The sequence below is a fragment of the Amphibalanus amphitrite genome, unplaced genomic scaffold (genome assembly GCF_019059575.1).
Source record: "Amphibalanus amphitrite isolate SeventyFive unplaced genomic scaffold, NRLGWU_Aamphi_draft 000687F_arrow, whole genome shotgun sequence".
In the NCBI taxonomy this organism is placed as follows: domain Eukaryota; kingdom Metazoa; phylum Arthropoda; class Thecostraca; order Balanomorpha; family Balanidae; genus Amphibalanus; species Amphibalanus amphitrite.
This window is the reverse complement of record NW_024882181.1, coordinates 81,397-96,078: the sequence shown is the minus strand read 5'-3', so window position 1 is coordinate 96,078 and position 14,682 is coordinate 81,397. Positions and strand designations below refer to the sequence as shown.

The 14,682-nt window shown below is 45.0% G+C and overlaps 1 long non-coding RNA gene across 1 annotated transcript; it reads left to right on the top strand.

The window, feature by feature from the left end:
- Positions 1-6,895: 6,895 nt before the first annotated feature.
- Positions 6,896-11,053, top strand: LOC122364621. The gene is made up of 2 exons (XR_006253582.1): positions 6,896-9,602; positions 10,451-11,053. It is a non-coding gene; the product is annotated as an uncharacterized LOC122364621 (long non-coding RNA).
- Positions 11,054-14,682: the final 3,629 nt, after the last annotated feature.

Genomic DNA, 14,682 nt, shown 5'->3' with positions numbered 1-14,682 from the left:
ATTCTGCGTCCTATGTCGGCTCGCATTAGCCGCGCGTTTGCAAGCTTTTCGTGGTTTCAAACGTCCAAACATGTGATATGATGCTGCTTCCTAGGGGGTGTCTATTAGGGTGGGTGTCAAGGTCATCTGAAGGTCAGGTCAGGTCACTGACCTTTGGTGACCTCGGTTCACTTTTTCGAGTTTTACATGTTTCTAGATTAGTTTTTGGAGCTGAATTCGAATTTAGCAACCATTTGAAAGTTTACGAAGTAGTTTTGGTGCCTTCGTAACATGTTACGAAGCTGTCAGAGGCGTATGACAGGTATTACGAATACCCGTCACGACCCCTACCGGTTGACCTGACCTGACCTGACTCAAATTTCGCACACCGGTATAGACCGGCGAATAGGGTGTAACCGCAGGTTGTTTGAAAAGACAAACACTATTCGTTAGAATTGTGTTTTTCTATTGAAAAACAACCGGAGCGGTCCTTCTCCGGGCTATGTTTTGCATGTCTGGCCGCGAATTGGGGCAACTTGGGTCAGGCCTAAACTTGTGGCTCGATTTTCTTAAAAATTTCAGTGTATGGGCTCCCGCAGGCGATCTACCTGTTGGCACCGGTCGCTACTCGCTTAAAACCTCGTGGCACGTGGCACGTGCGATTCCATTTTCCCCATGTTAAGTCAACGGGGTTTTGGACACTTTTTGCGCGATCGGGAATAGCGGAAAAACGAGCCAAGGAAGAGGTGGTTTTCTTCCCAGCATTTTATGGCAAACACGTTTGGGTACACGCTGGTGTGCGCCGTATACCCCTCAGAACTTCGTAACGTGTCTTTGCACGAGGTCAAAGTTGAATTTTTTTCGCTCCCCATGTTAAGTCAATGGGCGTTTTTGCAGAGACTTTTTCATTCGCTCATTGTACAAAATTATATGATACGATTTTGTTTAAACTTTCAGGACTTGTTGAGAAAAGACCATAGAACATGGTGTTATGCTTCTTTAAGCTGTGCAAATTCGTTTGTTCTTTTTAGGCTCGTTTAAAAATGAAAAATTTTAACATGGAAAGTGAATGGGAGCGTCTTTGCTGCTTAATAACTTTTTACAGTTGAGATATATTTAAGTGAAAAGTTGATAGGTTATACAACTTTTGATGCTCTTTCCAATGATATATACAACTTTATTGCACGTGGTGCCGTTTTTGAGAAATATAGTAAAAAAGCACGACATTACCGAGATTTGAGCTCAGACCTATATCGTTACGGTGTCAGGCGGACACGAGGACAGGTGGCGCCGCCGCCGCCCGCATAGCGGCGGGAATGTGAACTAACCTGTTTACCAGAGGGGTGTTCACGGGCACCGCACACTGCTGCGTGCGCTGTGTGCGGTGCGTCCAGCAGGCGTGGGGGTAGGGGATGGGTAGGCGGTTCTGACGTCACGGCTGCGTGCGGTGGACGGTCCGCTGTGGCCAGTCCCGACCGGCCACAGCGATCGCTGTGTGCGGTGACGGAAGGCTGACGTAGGGACGCAGTGGGCGGAGCTTGGAGGCTATGTGCGGTCCGACCGCACACAGGGCCCGTGAACAGCCCTCTGATCTATGGTATGGTACCATCGGGGGACCGGCCGCCGTCGGCACCATTTCGGGACTTTGCATCGCAATAAAAGGCTTATTTACAATTGAAAATGGACTAGCGAGAGTCGTTATGGAATCAGAATTTGATGCTCTACAAAACTAGGCTATTTTCATTGTGATGGCATCACAGACTACACCGCTAAACCCAATAAAGCAGATTTATGTCGCGTCATCGATGATTACATATAATGTTTCTTTGATATATATGTAGTCGGGTCTTTCAGCTGCGTCCTATCTCCGAATTAACCGCAGGTTGTTTGAAAAGACAAACACTATTCGTTAGAATTGTGTTTTTCTATTGAAAAACAACCGGAGCGGTCCTTCTCCGGGCTATGTTTTGCAAGTCTGGCCGCGAATCAGTACAACTTGACCGGGGCCTAAACGAATCGCTCAATCTTCGTAAAAATGTCAGGGTATGGGCTCCAGCAGGCGATCTACCTGATGGCACTGGTCGCTACTCGCTTAAAACCTCGTGGCACGTGGCACGTGCGTTTCAATTTTCGCCCATGTTAAGTCAACGGGGTTTTGGACACTTTTTGCGCGATCGCGAATGGCGGAAAAACGAGCCAAGAAGGCGGTGGTTTTCTTTCTAGAATTTTATGGCAAACATGTTTGGGTACACGCTAGTGTGCGCCGTATACCCCTCAGAATTTCGTAACGTGCCTTTGAACGAGGTCAAAGTTGAACTTTTTTCGCTCCCCATGTTAAGTCAATGGACGTTTTTGCAGAGACATTTTCATTCGTTCATTGCACAAAATTATATGATACGATTTTGTTTAAACTTGCAGGACCTGTTGAGAAACGACCATAGAACATGTTGTTTTGCTTCGTTTTGAAATATAATGGCCCGTTTTGGGGTAATCGGCACGTGCATTTTCCCATAGGGTTAACATGGGAAAAATTAAAATGCGATTTGCGAAAAATTTCGTCAATTATATTTGCTGATATTTTTAGGGTCGGATCTCGGGCTGGCACCCCAACTGACGGTGGTAATTACTTAAAATATAATTGACAAAATTTCGGGTAATCGTCACAAACAGTTACCCCATGTTGAGCCTATGGCGATTTCGAAATATTATTTTCAAATCGATTTTGTGAAAAATTTCCACGTTAGATTTTGAAAATGTTCCAATATGTTGTGCCCCGGGGTTTCGGCTACCACAAGGTATGGGTCAGATATGAGGCGATTGAAAAGCACGTGCCACGTGCAAACGTGTTTGATGGGGTAACCTCCGGGAAAATCCGACATTGGCCTACTTGGGGTCCTATGGCGTGGAAACGACTTCAACTAGCGACACCAAATCAGTGCAGCCGGTGAGCAGATGAGTCCAGCTTGTCGCACTAGTGGTCACGTGTCGCACGTGCTATTGCACGTGCCGTGGCACGGGGTCAATTTTGGTGCTTAAGTATACTAGCATTGTGAAATGCAAGGAGTGGGGGAAATAGCCGTCAGGCCGTCAGTTTTTGTGATAGGGTCGATCTGAAAACGGGTTTAGGCACAGAATGAAGGGGGCTAAAAAACTGCTATCTCGGATTTTTTGTAAAATGAAAAATTTAAAATTCTGGGGAAATTATATGTTCGAAAGGTGAAATTTCCTAAAATTTTCCCGTTTTTCGAGTTTAGCCGTCCACTGTTCAGAGACGTTGACACCGGCCGGGGTCATCTTTTACATGCTGATGGCCACGTCGATGGGTCATCACGTGGCGTGAACGGTAAAGCTATCAGAGGTCCGGCACGTGCCACGTGGCCACGTGTTTGAGTCGCGTACCTCCCAGATTATCGTGTGTTTGCCGATTTGTGGCCTTATAGCACGAAAACAGCACAAGCCAGGAACACTGAAATAGTGCAATCAGTGAGGGGACAAGTCCTGCTTACACTAACGGCGGTCACGTGGCACACGTGCAAATTTGGGCACCTCCGTTGCGGAGATATTTTATAGTGAAATATTCAAATGAACATAACTTTGTCAGTTTAAGTCCAATTGGGCTAGACTTTGGTGGGTGGATAAAATTGTTAAGCGACAGGAACAAATGCGCCACGTTTGTCGCAGTGCGCCACGTTTGTCTCAAAGCGCCATTTTTGCCACAAATCACAGAATGTGCGTAACTTTATCGAACATGGGACGATTAGGATGCGCTTTGATTGAGGGATGGCTGCTTAAACGGCAGATATGAATACACCACACTTGCCGCAAGGCGCCATATTTGTCTTAACCGCAGGTTGTTGTTTCATTAGATTCAAGATAGCACACCGACTCCGGTTAGCACACCGACTCCGGTCTGCACGTGCAAGGCTCATCCTCTCGTTTGGCGGCGGGCGTTTTTGCTGCGTTTACAAAGGTGCTTGCTCAAACAACCTGCGGTCCCGCGATGCGGAGCCCAGCATCGCAGATGCTGGTAACCGCAGGTTGTTTGAAAAGACAAACACTATTCGTTAGAATTGTGTTTTTCTATTGAAAAACAACCGGAGCGGTCCGTCTCCGGGCTATGTTTTGCAAGTCTGGCAGCGAATCGAGACATTTTGGGTGGGGCCTAAACGTGCATTGCGATTTTCGTAAAAAGTTCAGTGTATGGGCTCTCGGGGGCGATCTACCTGATGGCACCGGTCGCTACTCGCTTAAAACCTCGTGGCACGTGGCACGTGCGATTCCATTTTTCCCATAGTAAGTCAATGGGGGTTTGGGACACTTTTTGCGCAATCGCGAATAGCGGGAAAACGAGCCAAGGAAGAGGTGGTTTTCTTCCCAGCATTTTATGGCAAACACGTTTGGGTACACGCTAGTGTGCGCTGTATACCCCTCAAAACTTCGTAACGTGTCTTTGCACGAGGTCAAAGTTGAACTTTTTTCGCTCCCCATGTTAAGTCAATGGGCGTTTTTGCAGAGACATTTTCATTCGCTCATTGTACAAAATTATATGATACGATTTTGCTTTAACTTTCAGGACTTGTTGAGAAAAGACCATAGAACATGTTGTTATGCTTCTTTAAGCTGTGCAAATTCGTTTGTTGTCTTTAGGCTTCTTTAAAAATGAAAAATTTTAACATAGAAAGTCAATGGGAGCGTCTTTGGTGCTTAATAACTTTGTACCTTGAAGACATATTCAAGTGAAAAGTTTATAGGTTATACAACTTTTGATGCTCTTTCCAATGATATACAGAGCGTTATTGCACGTTGTGCCGTTTTTGAGAAATTTAGTAAAAAAGCACGACATTACCGAGATTTGAGCTCAGACCTATATCGTTACGGTGTCAGGCGGACACGAGGACAGGTGGCGCCGCCGCCGCCCGCATAGCGGCGGGAATGTGAACTAACCTGTTTACCGTCTATGATATGGTACCATCGGGGGACCGGCCGCCGTCGGCACGATTTCGGGACTTTGCATCGCAATAAAAGGCTTATTTACAATTGAAAATGGACTAGCGAGAGTCGTTATGGAAGCAGAATTTGATGCTCTACAAAACTAGGCTATTTTCATTGTGATGGCATCACAGACTACACCGCTAACCCCAATAAAGCAGATTTATGTCGCGTCATCGATGATTACATATAATGTTTCTTTGATATATACGTAGTCGGGTCTTTCAGCTGCGTCCCTCCCCTCCCTCGCCGCGCCGGCGGGTCGGCCATCCGCGGCTTGCCGCCCGCCGGCTGCTGGCCGGTCAGCTGGCCGGTCAGCTGGTCGCCCGCGGCTGTCGGTGCAGTGCGGGATGCCTACTTGCGGGGGGCCGTCGTGGCGGCGGCCCGGGTGGACTGGGCGAGCAGTGAGTTGGGGAGCGCTGCGCTGTCGGGTCGGTGCTCTAGTTTGTATTGCGTTCGCATGATACGGCTTGAGCCAATACAGAGTGAACTGATTGAGCTGAGCAAGTCTTTATATGCATTGAAAAGTAAAGCACTTTTTACTGCATCTACGGTGAGATGCTAGATAAAATTTATGGTCGGTCTACCTAATGGTACCCATTACTTAACAATTAAGTGAATCTATTTGCGTTTTTTTGCGGTGTTTGCGTTTTGCGGCGGACGGGCGTTTTTGCGGCTTTTTTGCGTTTTTTCTGCGGTTTTGAGCCTGCGGGCGATTGTTTTTTTTTGCGGCTTTTGCGTTGCGTTTTGAGCGTGCGTTTTGCGAGTTTTGCGGTTTTGCGTTTTGCGGCGGGCGGTACAGAGGTGCTTGCTCAAACAACCTGCGGTCCCGCGATGCGGAGCCCGGCATCGCAGATGCCGTAACCGCAGGTTGTTTGAAAAGACAAACACTATTCGTTAGAATTGTGTTTTTCTATTGAAAAACAACCGGAGCGGTCCTTCTCCGGGCTATGTTTAGCAAGTCTGGCAGCGAATCGAGACATTTTGGGTGGGGCCTAAACGTGCATTGCGATTTTCGTAAAAAGTTCAGTGTATGGGCTCTTGGGGGCGATCTACCTGATGGCACCGGTCGCTACTCGCTTAAAACCTCGTGGCACGTGGCACGTGCGATTCCATTTTCCCCATGTTAAGTCAACGGGGTTTTGGACACTTTTTGCGCGATCGCCAATAGCGGAAAAACGAGCCAAGAAGGAGGTGGTTTTCTTCCCAGCATTTTATGGCAAACACGTTTGGGTACACGCTAGTGTGCGCCGTATACCCCTCAGAACTTCGTAACGTGTCTTTGCACGAGGTCAAAGTTGAACTTTTTTCGCTCCCCATGTTAAGTCAATGGGCGTTTTTGCAGAGACTTTTTCATTCGCTCATTGTACAAAATTATATGATACGATTTTGTTTAAACTTTCAGGACTTGTTGAGAAAAGACCATAGAACATGTTGTTATGCTTCTTTAAGCTGTGCAAATTCGTTTGTTGTCTTTAGGCTCGTTTAAAGATGAAAAATTTTAACATGCAAAGTCAATGGGAGCGTCTTTGATGCTTAATAACTTTGTACCTTGAAGACATATTCAAGTGAAAAGTTGATAGGATATACAATTTTTGATGCTCTTTCCAATGATATATAGAGCGTTATTGTACGTTGTGCCGTTTTCCAGGTGTTGTCCATCTGAACTTGTCAGTCACGTGACCCATTTGACCTTCGGATCCAATTCTCGTAGTCAATTCTGGCGCTTTTGTTACCATAGCGAATTATGTAACACCGTGTTCACAGTTTACTGACGACGAAGATCCTGCTTAATCTGGTCAATGGCGTTCGAGAACTGCGGCCAAGCCCCGCTGATCTTCAACGTGATTGGTCGGTGGGCGTATAGAATCTCCGTCGTCAGGGAGACTGCGAACACGGGGTAAACCAAGGGGTAAACAATCTGTGCGTGTGGAATGGGGAGTGGTGAATGTGCAGGGGCGATGATAGGCGCTGATGTCGATTTTTATTTATACTTTTATCCTTATTATACATTCTGATCATTTTTTACGTTCAGGAGTTTTCTCTGTTGATTTAACATAAAAAACGGTGTGTTTTACTGTTATTGCCAAGTGCCATATTGATATTGAAATTGGGGTACAATTCAACATTCACTCAGTTGGGGAAACTACGAGGAGCCAAACAAAAATTGGATTAGCCAATCAGCGGCTGGAGTGGGCGGGGCGATGACCATATATGGTCATAAAATCAGACAACTTCATCTTTTCAATGAATTTTAGCATTCAAATGAAAAGATAAGGCATAAGAATGTTTTTTAACCACGCAAGGCCTACACTCACCCGGTGCATAATTAACTGGCGGCTCTAAATCGCAGAGTTACAACGCAAGGTCAAACCGTGATTGGTCCGTGATTGGCAAATGTGGCGGATTGAAACGGACGCGCCAAAAAATGTAAGCAGTACCGTGGTTTAAAAATGTCATTATTTTTATTATTTTGTTTATGGTTTTTTAAATTGTAGTTAAGTTATTATTATAGAATTAAATATTTTTGTTTATTGTAATTAAATTAAATCTTTGAACAATTTTCTTTTATAAAACCAATCCATTTATTGAATGGCCAGCTGATTGCGACGCCCAGAACCTGCAGAAAAGCCGTTTTCCTATCGCCATTTTCGAGTCAATTCGCCAAATTTTATCAAATCACACCAATTGCTAGTGAAAAATGGAAGCCTTTTCTCTCCAATAAGTGGACGCGATACCGCAAGTACCGGCTTGTCATACCGTTTTTCACACTTAGTAGCGGGGGCTGCATTTATGCCCATATATGGTCATCAAAAGTCCATTTATTGACCAATCCATTTTTTGACGTTCACCTTGTAGTTTCCCCAACTGCACTGGTTTTCTATGGCCTGTTGTGCATCATATTATTGGTAATGTGAATATAGGTACTCCATACACTGCTACTTTTGGGTACATATAAATGTTTGACCTGATTTTAGTTCACTTCACCTTATTTTTTTTTGCAGGAACAGTTATCACACCATTATTGTGCAAAAAATAAGGGTGGTTTAACGCGGCACTCTGTCAGCCACTTTTGGCTTCCATAGACATCAACAAGCCTATACCTCCAACACTACCAGAGGTTGACGTTAGCTCCACGGAATGCGCTGGCAGCTGCTGGCAGCGTGCCCATGAAACACAGCCAGGGGTTTCCTCTGTAAAGTCATTATTGTCTAGGTACATGGGCCTTTAGCAATTGTTAACAGCTATAAAAATTGGAATTAGAAATGTTCAGGTATTATGAGCATCAGCTAAACAGGGAAGCATATTTGGCTACAGCCCATCTTGCAACGCCTCAATGAAATTTAACGAGAAACTTAAATTGAGGGAGCAGCTACATAACTGAGGTAAAGCCCATAAATCCTTGTGGATTTACCTACATACCTGAGGTAAATCCACAAGGCACCTTGAGTTCAAACTATGAAGTGACTCCAAGCGAAATATAGCAGAAATTGTGACTTAAATGAGCTTAGAAATAATCTGCTTAGTTCATTTGAAATGTATTGTTACCCCCTTTCTAACCATGCATATTTTTGTGTCTTGTGAGGTCTCATATAGCAATAAAAATAGAAAAGTTATACAAGAGCAGTGACATGCATAGTTTGCTTGTGTTGTCACAACTTTGTACAATATTTCCAGCTTTATAATATGCAGTTATCAGTCACATTGGGCATCACACATGTATTATTTTTTCCTGCAGGAGGGAAGACACAGGAGGGAACTAGTGACTCATGTTTTTGCTTCTATCGCTTCACCCCTGGGGAATCAGTTCCTACACTCCTTGAATATAATGGTCACCAAGGGGTGCTGTCCTGACACGTTCACTTTCTGTTGAGAAGGTTAGAACAAACACCATGTGTGTCATTTAGTTGCATATATAATGCTTCAATGTTAAGTCTGCATAAAGCCTGGAGTCTGTAGCCACTCTTAATCCTAGGTTGTCGTGACCTTAATCTAGCCTGGGTGGATATTTTGCTGTGCTAAAAGCACGGACTCCGCTACGCCCCAGTGCGGCGGCCGGGGCGCCTCCCCTGGAAGAAGACGGCGCCGGGGAGGGGATGGACACTGTTACACTTGCGGTTTTTTGTGTGGGGTAGCGTATACCCTTCTTACAGGTATTTACTATGGACAATGCATGCGGGTGACCTCCACTGCACGTGACACGTGTAAAACAGAGAGGTGTCATTTTTGTTGTAATGACAATAGCACGGTACAACTTGATTGTGATGACAATAACTACATTATAAAAAGGATGTAGGCACCCACCGGGCAATGTGTTTAAATGTGTCACGGTTGGGGTGCAACTGCACGTGCACATGTGCAGGGTGACGCTTCCAGATGTCGAGAACGGCCGGGCCGATTGTGCTCAGATTTGGCACATCGCTAGAGACCGGTTAGTAGGGTGCCGTGCGCAAGTGGGAACTGAAAATGTCTAAAATAGAGATGTTGCAGCTTGAAGGAAATGCAATCAAACTGTCAATCATACAGTGATACTGTTTTTTTTTTACAGGAGACAAGATTGAAGTGCAGCCAACACTGCATGGTGCTTCTCACAAGAGCTGACCCATTGCTGTTTTTCAACTCTTCTGGAAAAGGTAATATTGGCAGATACTTACATTGTTTCACAATCTACGTTCTGGTATGGGTCTCCCCTCCGCGGACCATCTGGTGGGACCATCAACCGCTGGGACACGACCCAGCGGTTGTAGTGGTCTACTATTCATCTATAAATATTAAAAAGTCCGCCGCCGTCGGGGTTACGCTTAAAAAGGCTTTATGCGGCGCCGTCGATTGACGCACGAGGGTGAAATTTTCACGGCTCGTGGGTCGCGTCATTCAACAGGTCGTATTAAATCTTGGGCACGATGCGGCCGGGGGTGCGCCCGTGGCGCGTGCTCATGTGCGCCATAGGGTTAGCATTAGAATCGGCAAAAACAGGCTGCGGCGGCGTGACGCCCAAAAACGGATATTGCGGCGCCGTCGATTGACGCACGAGGGTGAAATTCTCACGACTCGTGGGTCACGTAATTCAACAGGTCGTATTAGATTTTGGGCACGATTCGGCCGGGGGTGCGCCCGTGGCGCGTGCTCATGTGCGCCATAGGGTTAACATTAAAAACGGCAAAAACAGGCTATTGCTCCAGATGGTCCGACCACTACAACCCTATATGATGCACTCTTGGCTGCATCCCCACCCCACCCTTTCCCCTTACAGTATGAAGTATGAATAACAGTGATTTTTTACTGGAGCTGCAAAGTGTGCCTTTGAACCACCTTATGATATACTAGTATCTAAAGTATTTGTCCATCAGGATCAGTTATCTAATGGCAGTAGACTGTTGTCTTCACATACTTCATATCTATTTTGGCTACTGCATTGTGTTCTGTAAAAAAATATGGAAAACGTTTCGGATGTATTTTTTAGTGGAATGCTTCTTTACAGATCCCGAAAGAAGATAACAGCTTGTTTTCTTCACCGCCACCAGTCTACCTGCTCTCTGCACACTCGGCAGAGCGCGGCAGGGCACCCCACGGAGCTGCACTAGTCACATCCGGGCCCCACGCCGGTCGACGGCCGATGCGATGGAGGCACTACTCCGAGCTGGACTGGTGGCCGGCTCGGAGCTGGTGGATGTCGACCGCGGAGCGGCGATCTACTCCTTCCACCGGGGCCGGCAGCAGGAGCTCCAGATGTCCTTGTGCCACCCGTCCGGCCAGGCCTCCATCCACCTTGTAGAGGCGGAGCGGGAGACGGTGAAGCTCACGGCTCCGTTGGAACATGGCCGCTGGGAGGCCTGCGGCGCGGACGACGGATGCGGCAGTTGGTCAAGACACGGCAGCGTACTCGAGGTGCTTCTCGCCTGGAGGACGCAGGCGAATCGCGTTATCCGAGCTGTGCCTCGTCATGGTGCGATGAGCCTTAATAGACTAATGCATATTCTTCCTTTGGCTGTAATTCATTTGCTGCTGCCCGCTGGGCTAAGGAGTAACTCTGGGCGCCTACTTTGGGCAGACGCTCGTCCAGTGCCGCTCTTCGTTTGCCGCACATATCTTTATTTATTCTTTGTTACAATTCCGTCTTTGGTCATTTTTTTTACCATGGGGGCACTTGAAAGTTTTGTTTTTAAATCTGTGGACATTGAACCTGGAATCGGTTTTTGTCGGATTTCGGTTTTGTTTTTGCACTGTGGAAATATCTCGTTCAATATTTTTTAAGATAGGGCGTGCATAAACTTTTAGTCTCATTACTCCTCTGTGCATCTAAATTCTAAAGTACTATAATGTGTATCTCAAGTGTTTGGTGCTGTACTGTTATTATTTATGGTTAATCCAGTGCTGATTTATGGTTAATCCAGTTTTTATTCGATTGAATCGTTGTGTGTAATGTGCATGACATCCGCGTACCGCCTGTAGCAGTGTTATATATTTTCATTTATGCTGGAAAATAATAATTTTCTTGTTCATTGGCTTTATTCGATGACAGAGACGTGCCAGATGACTGGGGCTGCGACTTGACTTGGTAGTTGTTAACGTTGCAAACTTCAACCATCAAGCATGATGTGGAAACGTCACATTCCGTTATCAAATCTTCGTACCGTAAATACTGAATAAGATCAATACTAGGCTGGAGCTTGCTAGAAAAACCGTGCATTGACAACGGCGAGTGGTGGACCTGAGTAGCGGCCGGGGCTACCCGGACGGTTTCGTCCTCCAGGTGGAGTCCCAGACTGGTGACTGGGAGGGCTTGCACCCAGGCGGCGGTGTGGGGCTCTGCGGCAGCAAGAAGACGCACCCGGACCACCTGGTTTGCCCCATCCAGCAGACACTGCTGAGACGTCTTAGAGAACGCCTCATCCCAAGCGCGCTGCTTGCCCTCTTCTGACCATTAGTTATACCACGGATCACCTTATGTGACACCTTATAGGCCCGGGCAGTATGTGATCTGTGGTTATACCCAAGTCTATGTTAACTTATTTTTTATGCGTATTCATACCTATGCTCATTTTATTTGCCGCATACGCTAGAGCAATCTTAGCATAGAAATGAGTATTGTATAAATTGTATTATACCTATAATGGGTATGAAAAATTTTCTAGCCTGAATCTTCAATGCAAAGCAATGTCAAGAGTATTACATAAATAAGAGTTTTACGCTTAGGCCAAAACTTTTGTTTTTTGCTTATTTCTGTTTATTAAATAAAATCAATTTTTTACAAAAATATATGTTAACATATTCAGCTACATTTTGTCAAAATTGTTTAAAGATATCAATAAACCACGATGGCGGCACAACGGAGTTCTATAGCCTTGGGCACAACTCAAACACCAAGCAGAAACTGTCACGTGACTGCCTGGCCCAACCTTATCTTTAGGAATCGTAGGAATCTATGGGAATCTATAGGAATCTTGTCGGGACGTCGGGACCCTTGACGGATCCGGCTGTTGATTGAGGTGTCAGTTGTGATAGAAGTGATCAGATATTATTTCGAAAAATTCGTCATAAATTGTTGCTGTCTAATGGTTTGCTAGAAGAGACTTGAAGACTCGGGAAAGAACAGACACGGTGAGTTTGACGCTGCACTGCCACGCTCGACCATCTTCGTCGGCTCGACTAACTTGTTTAGCGTCTGTTAACTTTTTCGAAAGGTAGTTAGGCAAGAAACATGAATTTCGCAAAAATCGTCCTTATTGATAGTCAAATGGTCACTCTGTTTTGCAACAAATGACTCCGAGGATAACAGATTCTGGTTATATGCTCCGAAAAATGCGCATCTGAGACAAACGCGAGTTGTTTACAGCTTTGATTCACGTTGCTAGGTGGTTGCTATGGAGCTATGGATACTTCCTTGCAGAGTAATTTGCATTTTGGTGTCTTATGTGATATCGACATATGCCACCCCTAATAGCTCAATTAATGCTGATAACAGTCCGGCGCACTGTGGTATCTCCGATTCATTTATGGAGACATTTCTTTTATTGGAAACGTTTCCAATTTTGACTACTCTTCTGTTCCAAAAATGAAAACGCTTGCTCCATAAATAGAAACGCTAACATTTCCGCACAAATTTTCTTGCCAAGGGTGGCTGGATTTGATGTAGGTATAACCACTGTTTTGCGTAAAACAAGCACGGATACACCAAAAGCACTTGTCTTCTTGCATGGAAAGCTGTCGTATGCATTCAAAGTCACCACCTAAAAATGCTCCTGAATCGTATCCATTTATGGAGACTTAGTTTCCAAAAATGGGAACGCTGACGTTCCAAAAATAGAAACGCTGAAGTTCAAATGTGTGCAAATTTAGCTTAAAGGAACTATCCCACCTTCTAAAATGTTGTTAAAACCAGTTAAATTGTGGTCGACTTTATAGATTGGATGATATGTGACGTCACAGCCCAAAATTACCTCCTTCCCCAGGTCACATTACTGTCATAAAGCTGATTCTTTTTACTCTGTAGGCACTACAACAAAGTTCAGACCAAGTTTTAAGTGATTTTTTAACTAACAAACCCATTTAAATCAGAATGACTAAACGAGGTGACGTCACACTAACGGTCGCTCCATGTTGAAGATAGGGCCTGGCGCAAGGCCCATTTTCAAATGAAGGGAACAAATTTCTTCAACACCAAGAGGCCGCGGGGGTTGCAACCTAGATAGATAGTGGTTTCTGAACCTCGCCGCAAACTTGGCTATCTCAACTCAAACCCCATGTTAAAGGTGGGATAGTCCCTTTAAATGTGTTTTTTAAAATTCACATGCAACTAAAAATTGATGTTTTGGGACTGGTTTAGCATCTCGGCTCTCGGCAGTTACCTTGGACGTCGGGTTTGATACTAATATATTATGCGCCGCAACTTAGCACATTCAAAAGTCAACTAAAACTAAGATTTCCTAGAAACTACTGGACAAATGTGGTCCAAAGTGGGCAGTACATAAAGTGTAGATATCATTTCAATATATAAAATTGATATCAATGTTACACATGAGCTAGAATGAATAAATTCATCGTCAGAATACGACGGTATTTGGTGTGACGACGGTGCAGACCTTATTTGATTAGAAAACTTGTGAATTTTTTTATCACGTCAACATGTTATAAGCATCGCCTCGTTTGTCGACTTTCGGTTTCTGATCGGAAATTCGGAGAAGAGGAATATAAACTAGAATGCTGGCTGTCGATTGGTGGCATCCTGCGCATGCCAAATTGCAGCAATCAATGCCCAGTTTGCTTTCAAGGTAGCGATGCACGCAGCGTCTCCATTAATGGAACAGACCGTTTCTATTTTTGGAAACGGCGTATCCATTTTTGGAACATTGTTCCAAAAATGGAAGCGTTTCCATAAGTGGATCGGAAATACTACAGTGTGCCCGACTGATAATATTGTTGATTTGTTGAAGAGGATGCTGAAATGTATGAATAGAGCTCTGCAATCCTTGTTTTAATTAGTTAAGCGGTAAGCTACATAGAGTGACATTCAAAAGTGGGCCAAAAATCTTGTCGGACGTTTTTTACCTTCAACCTTGGGCGTTGTTGGCCACACCTGCTAGTCTTTTATTGCAGGTGAATAAAACCGCAATCAAATTTACATAAATCAAAATTACAGCTTATGGTGCTGCAGTGTACCTGAACGAACTTTCAAAACTGGGTGAAAACAGAAAAATGTAGGTGGTGACCCAT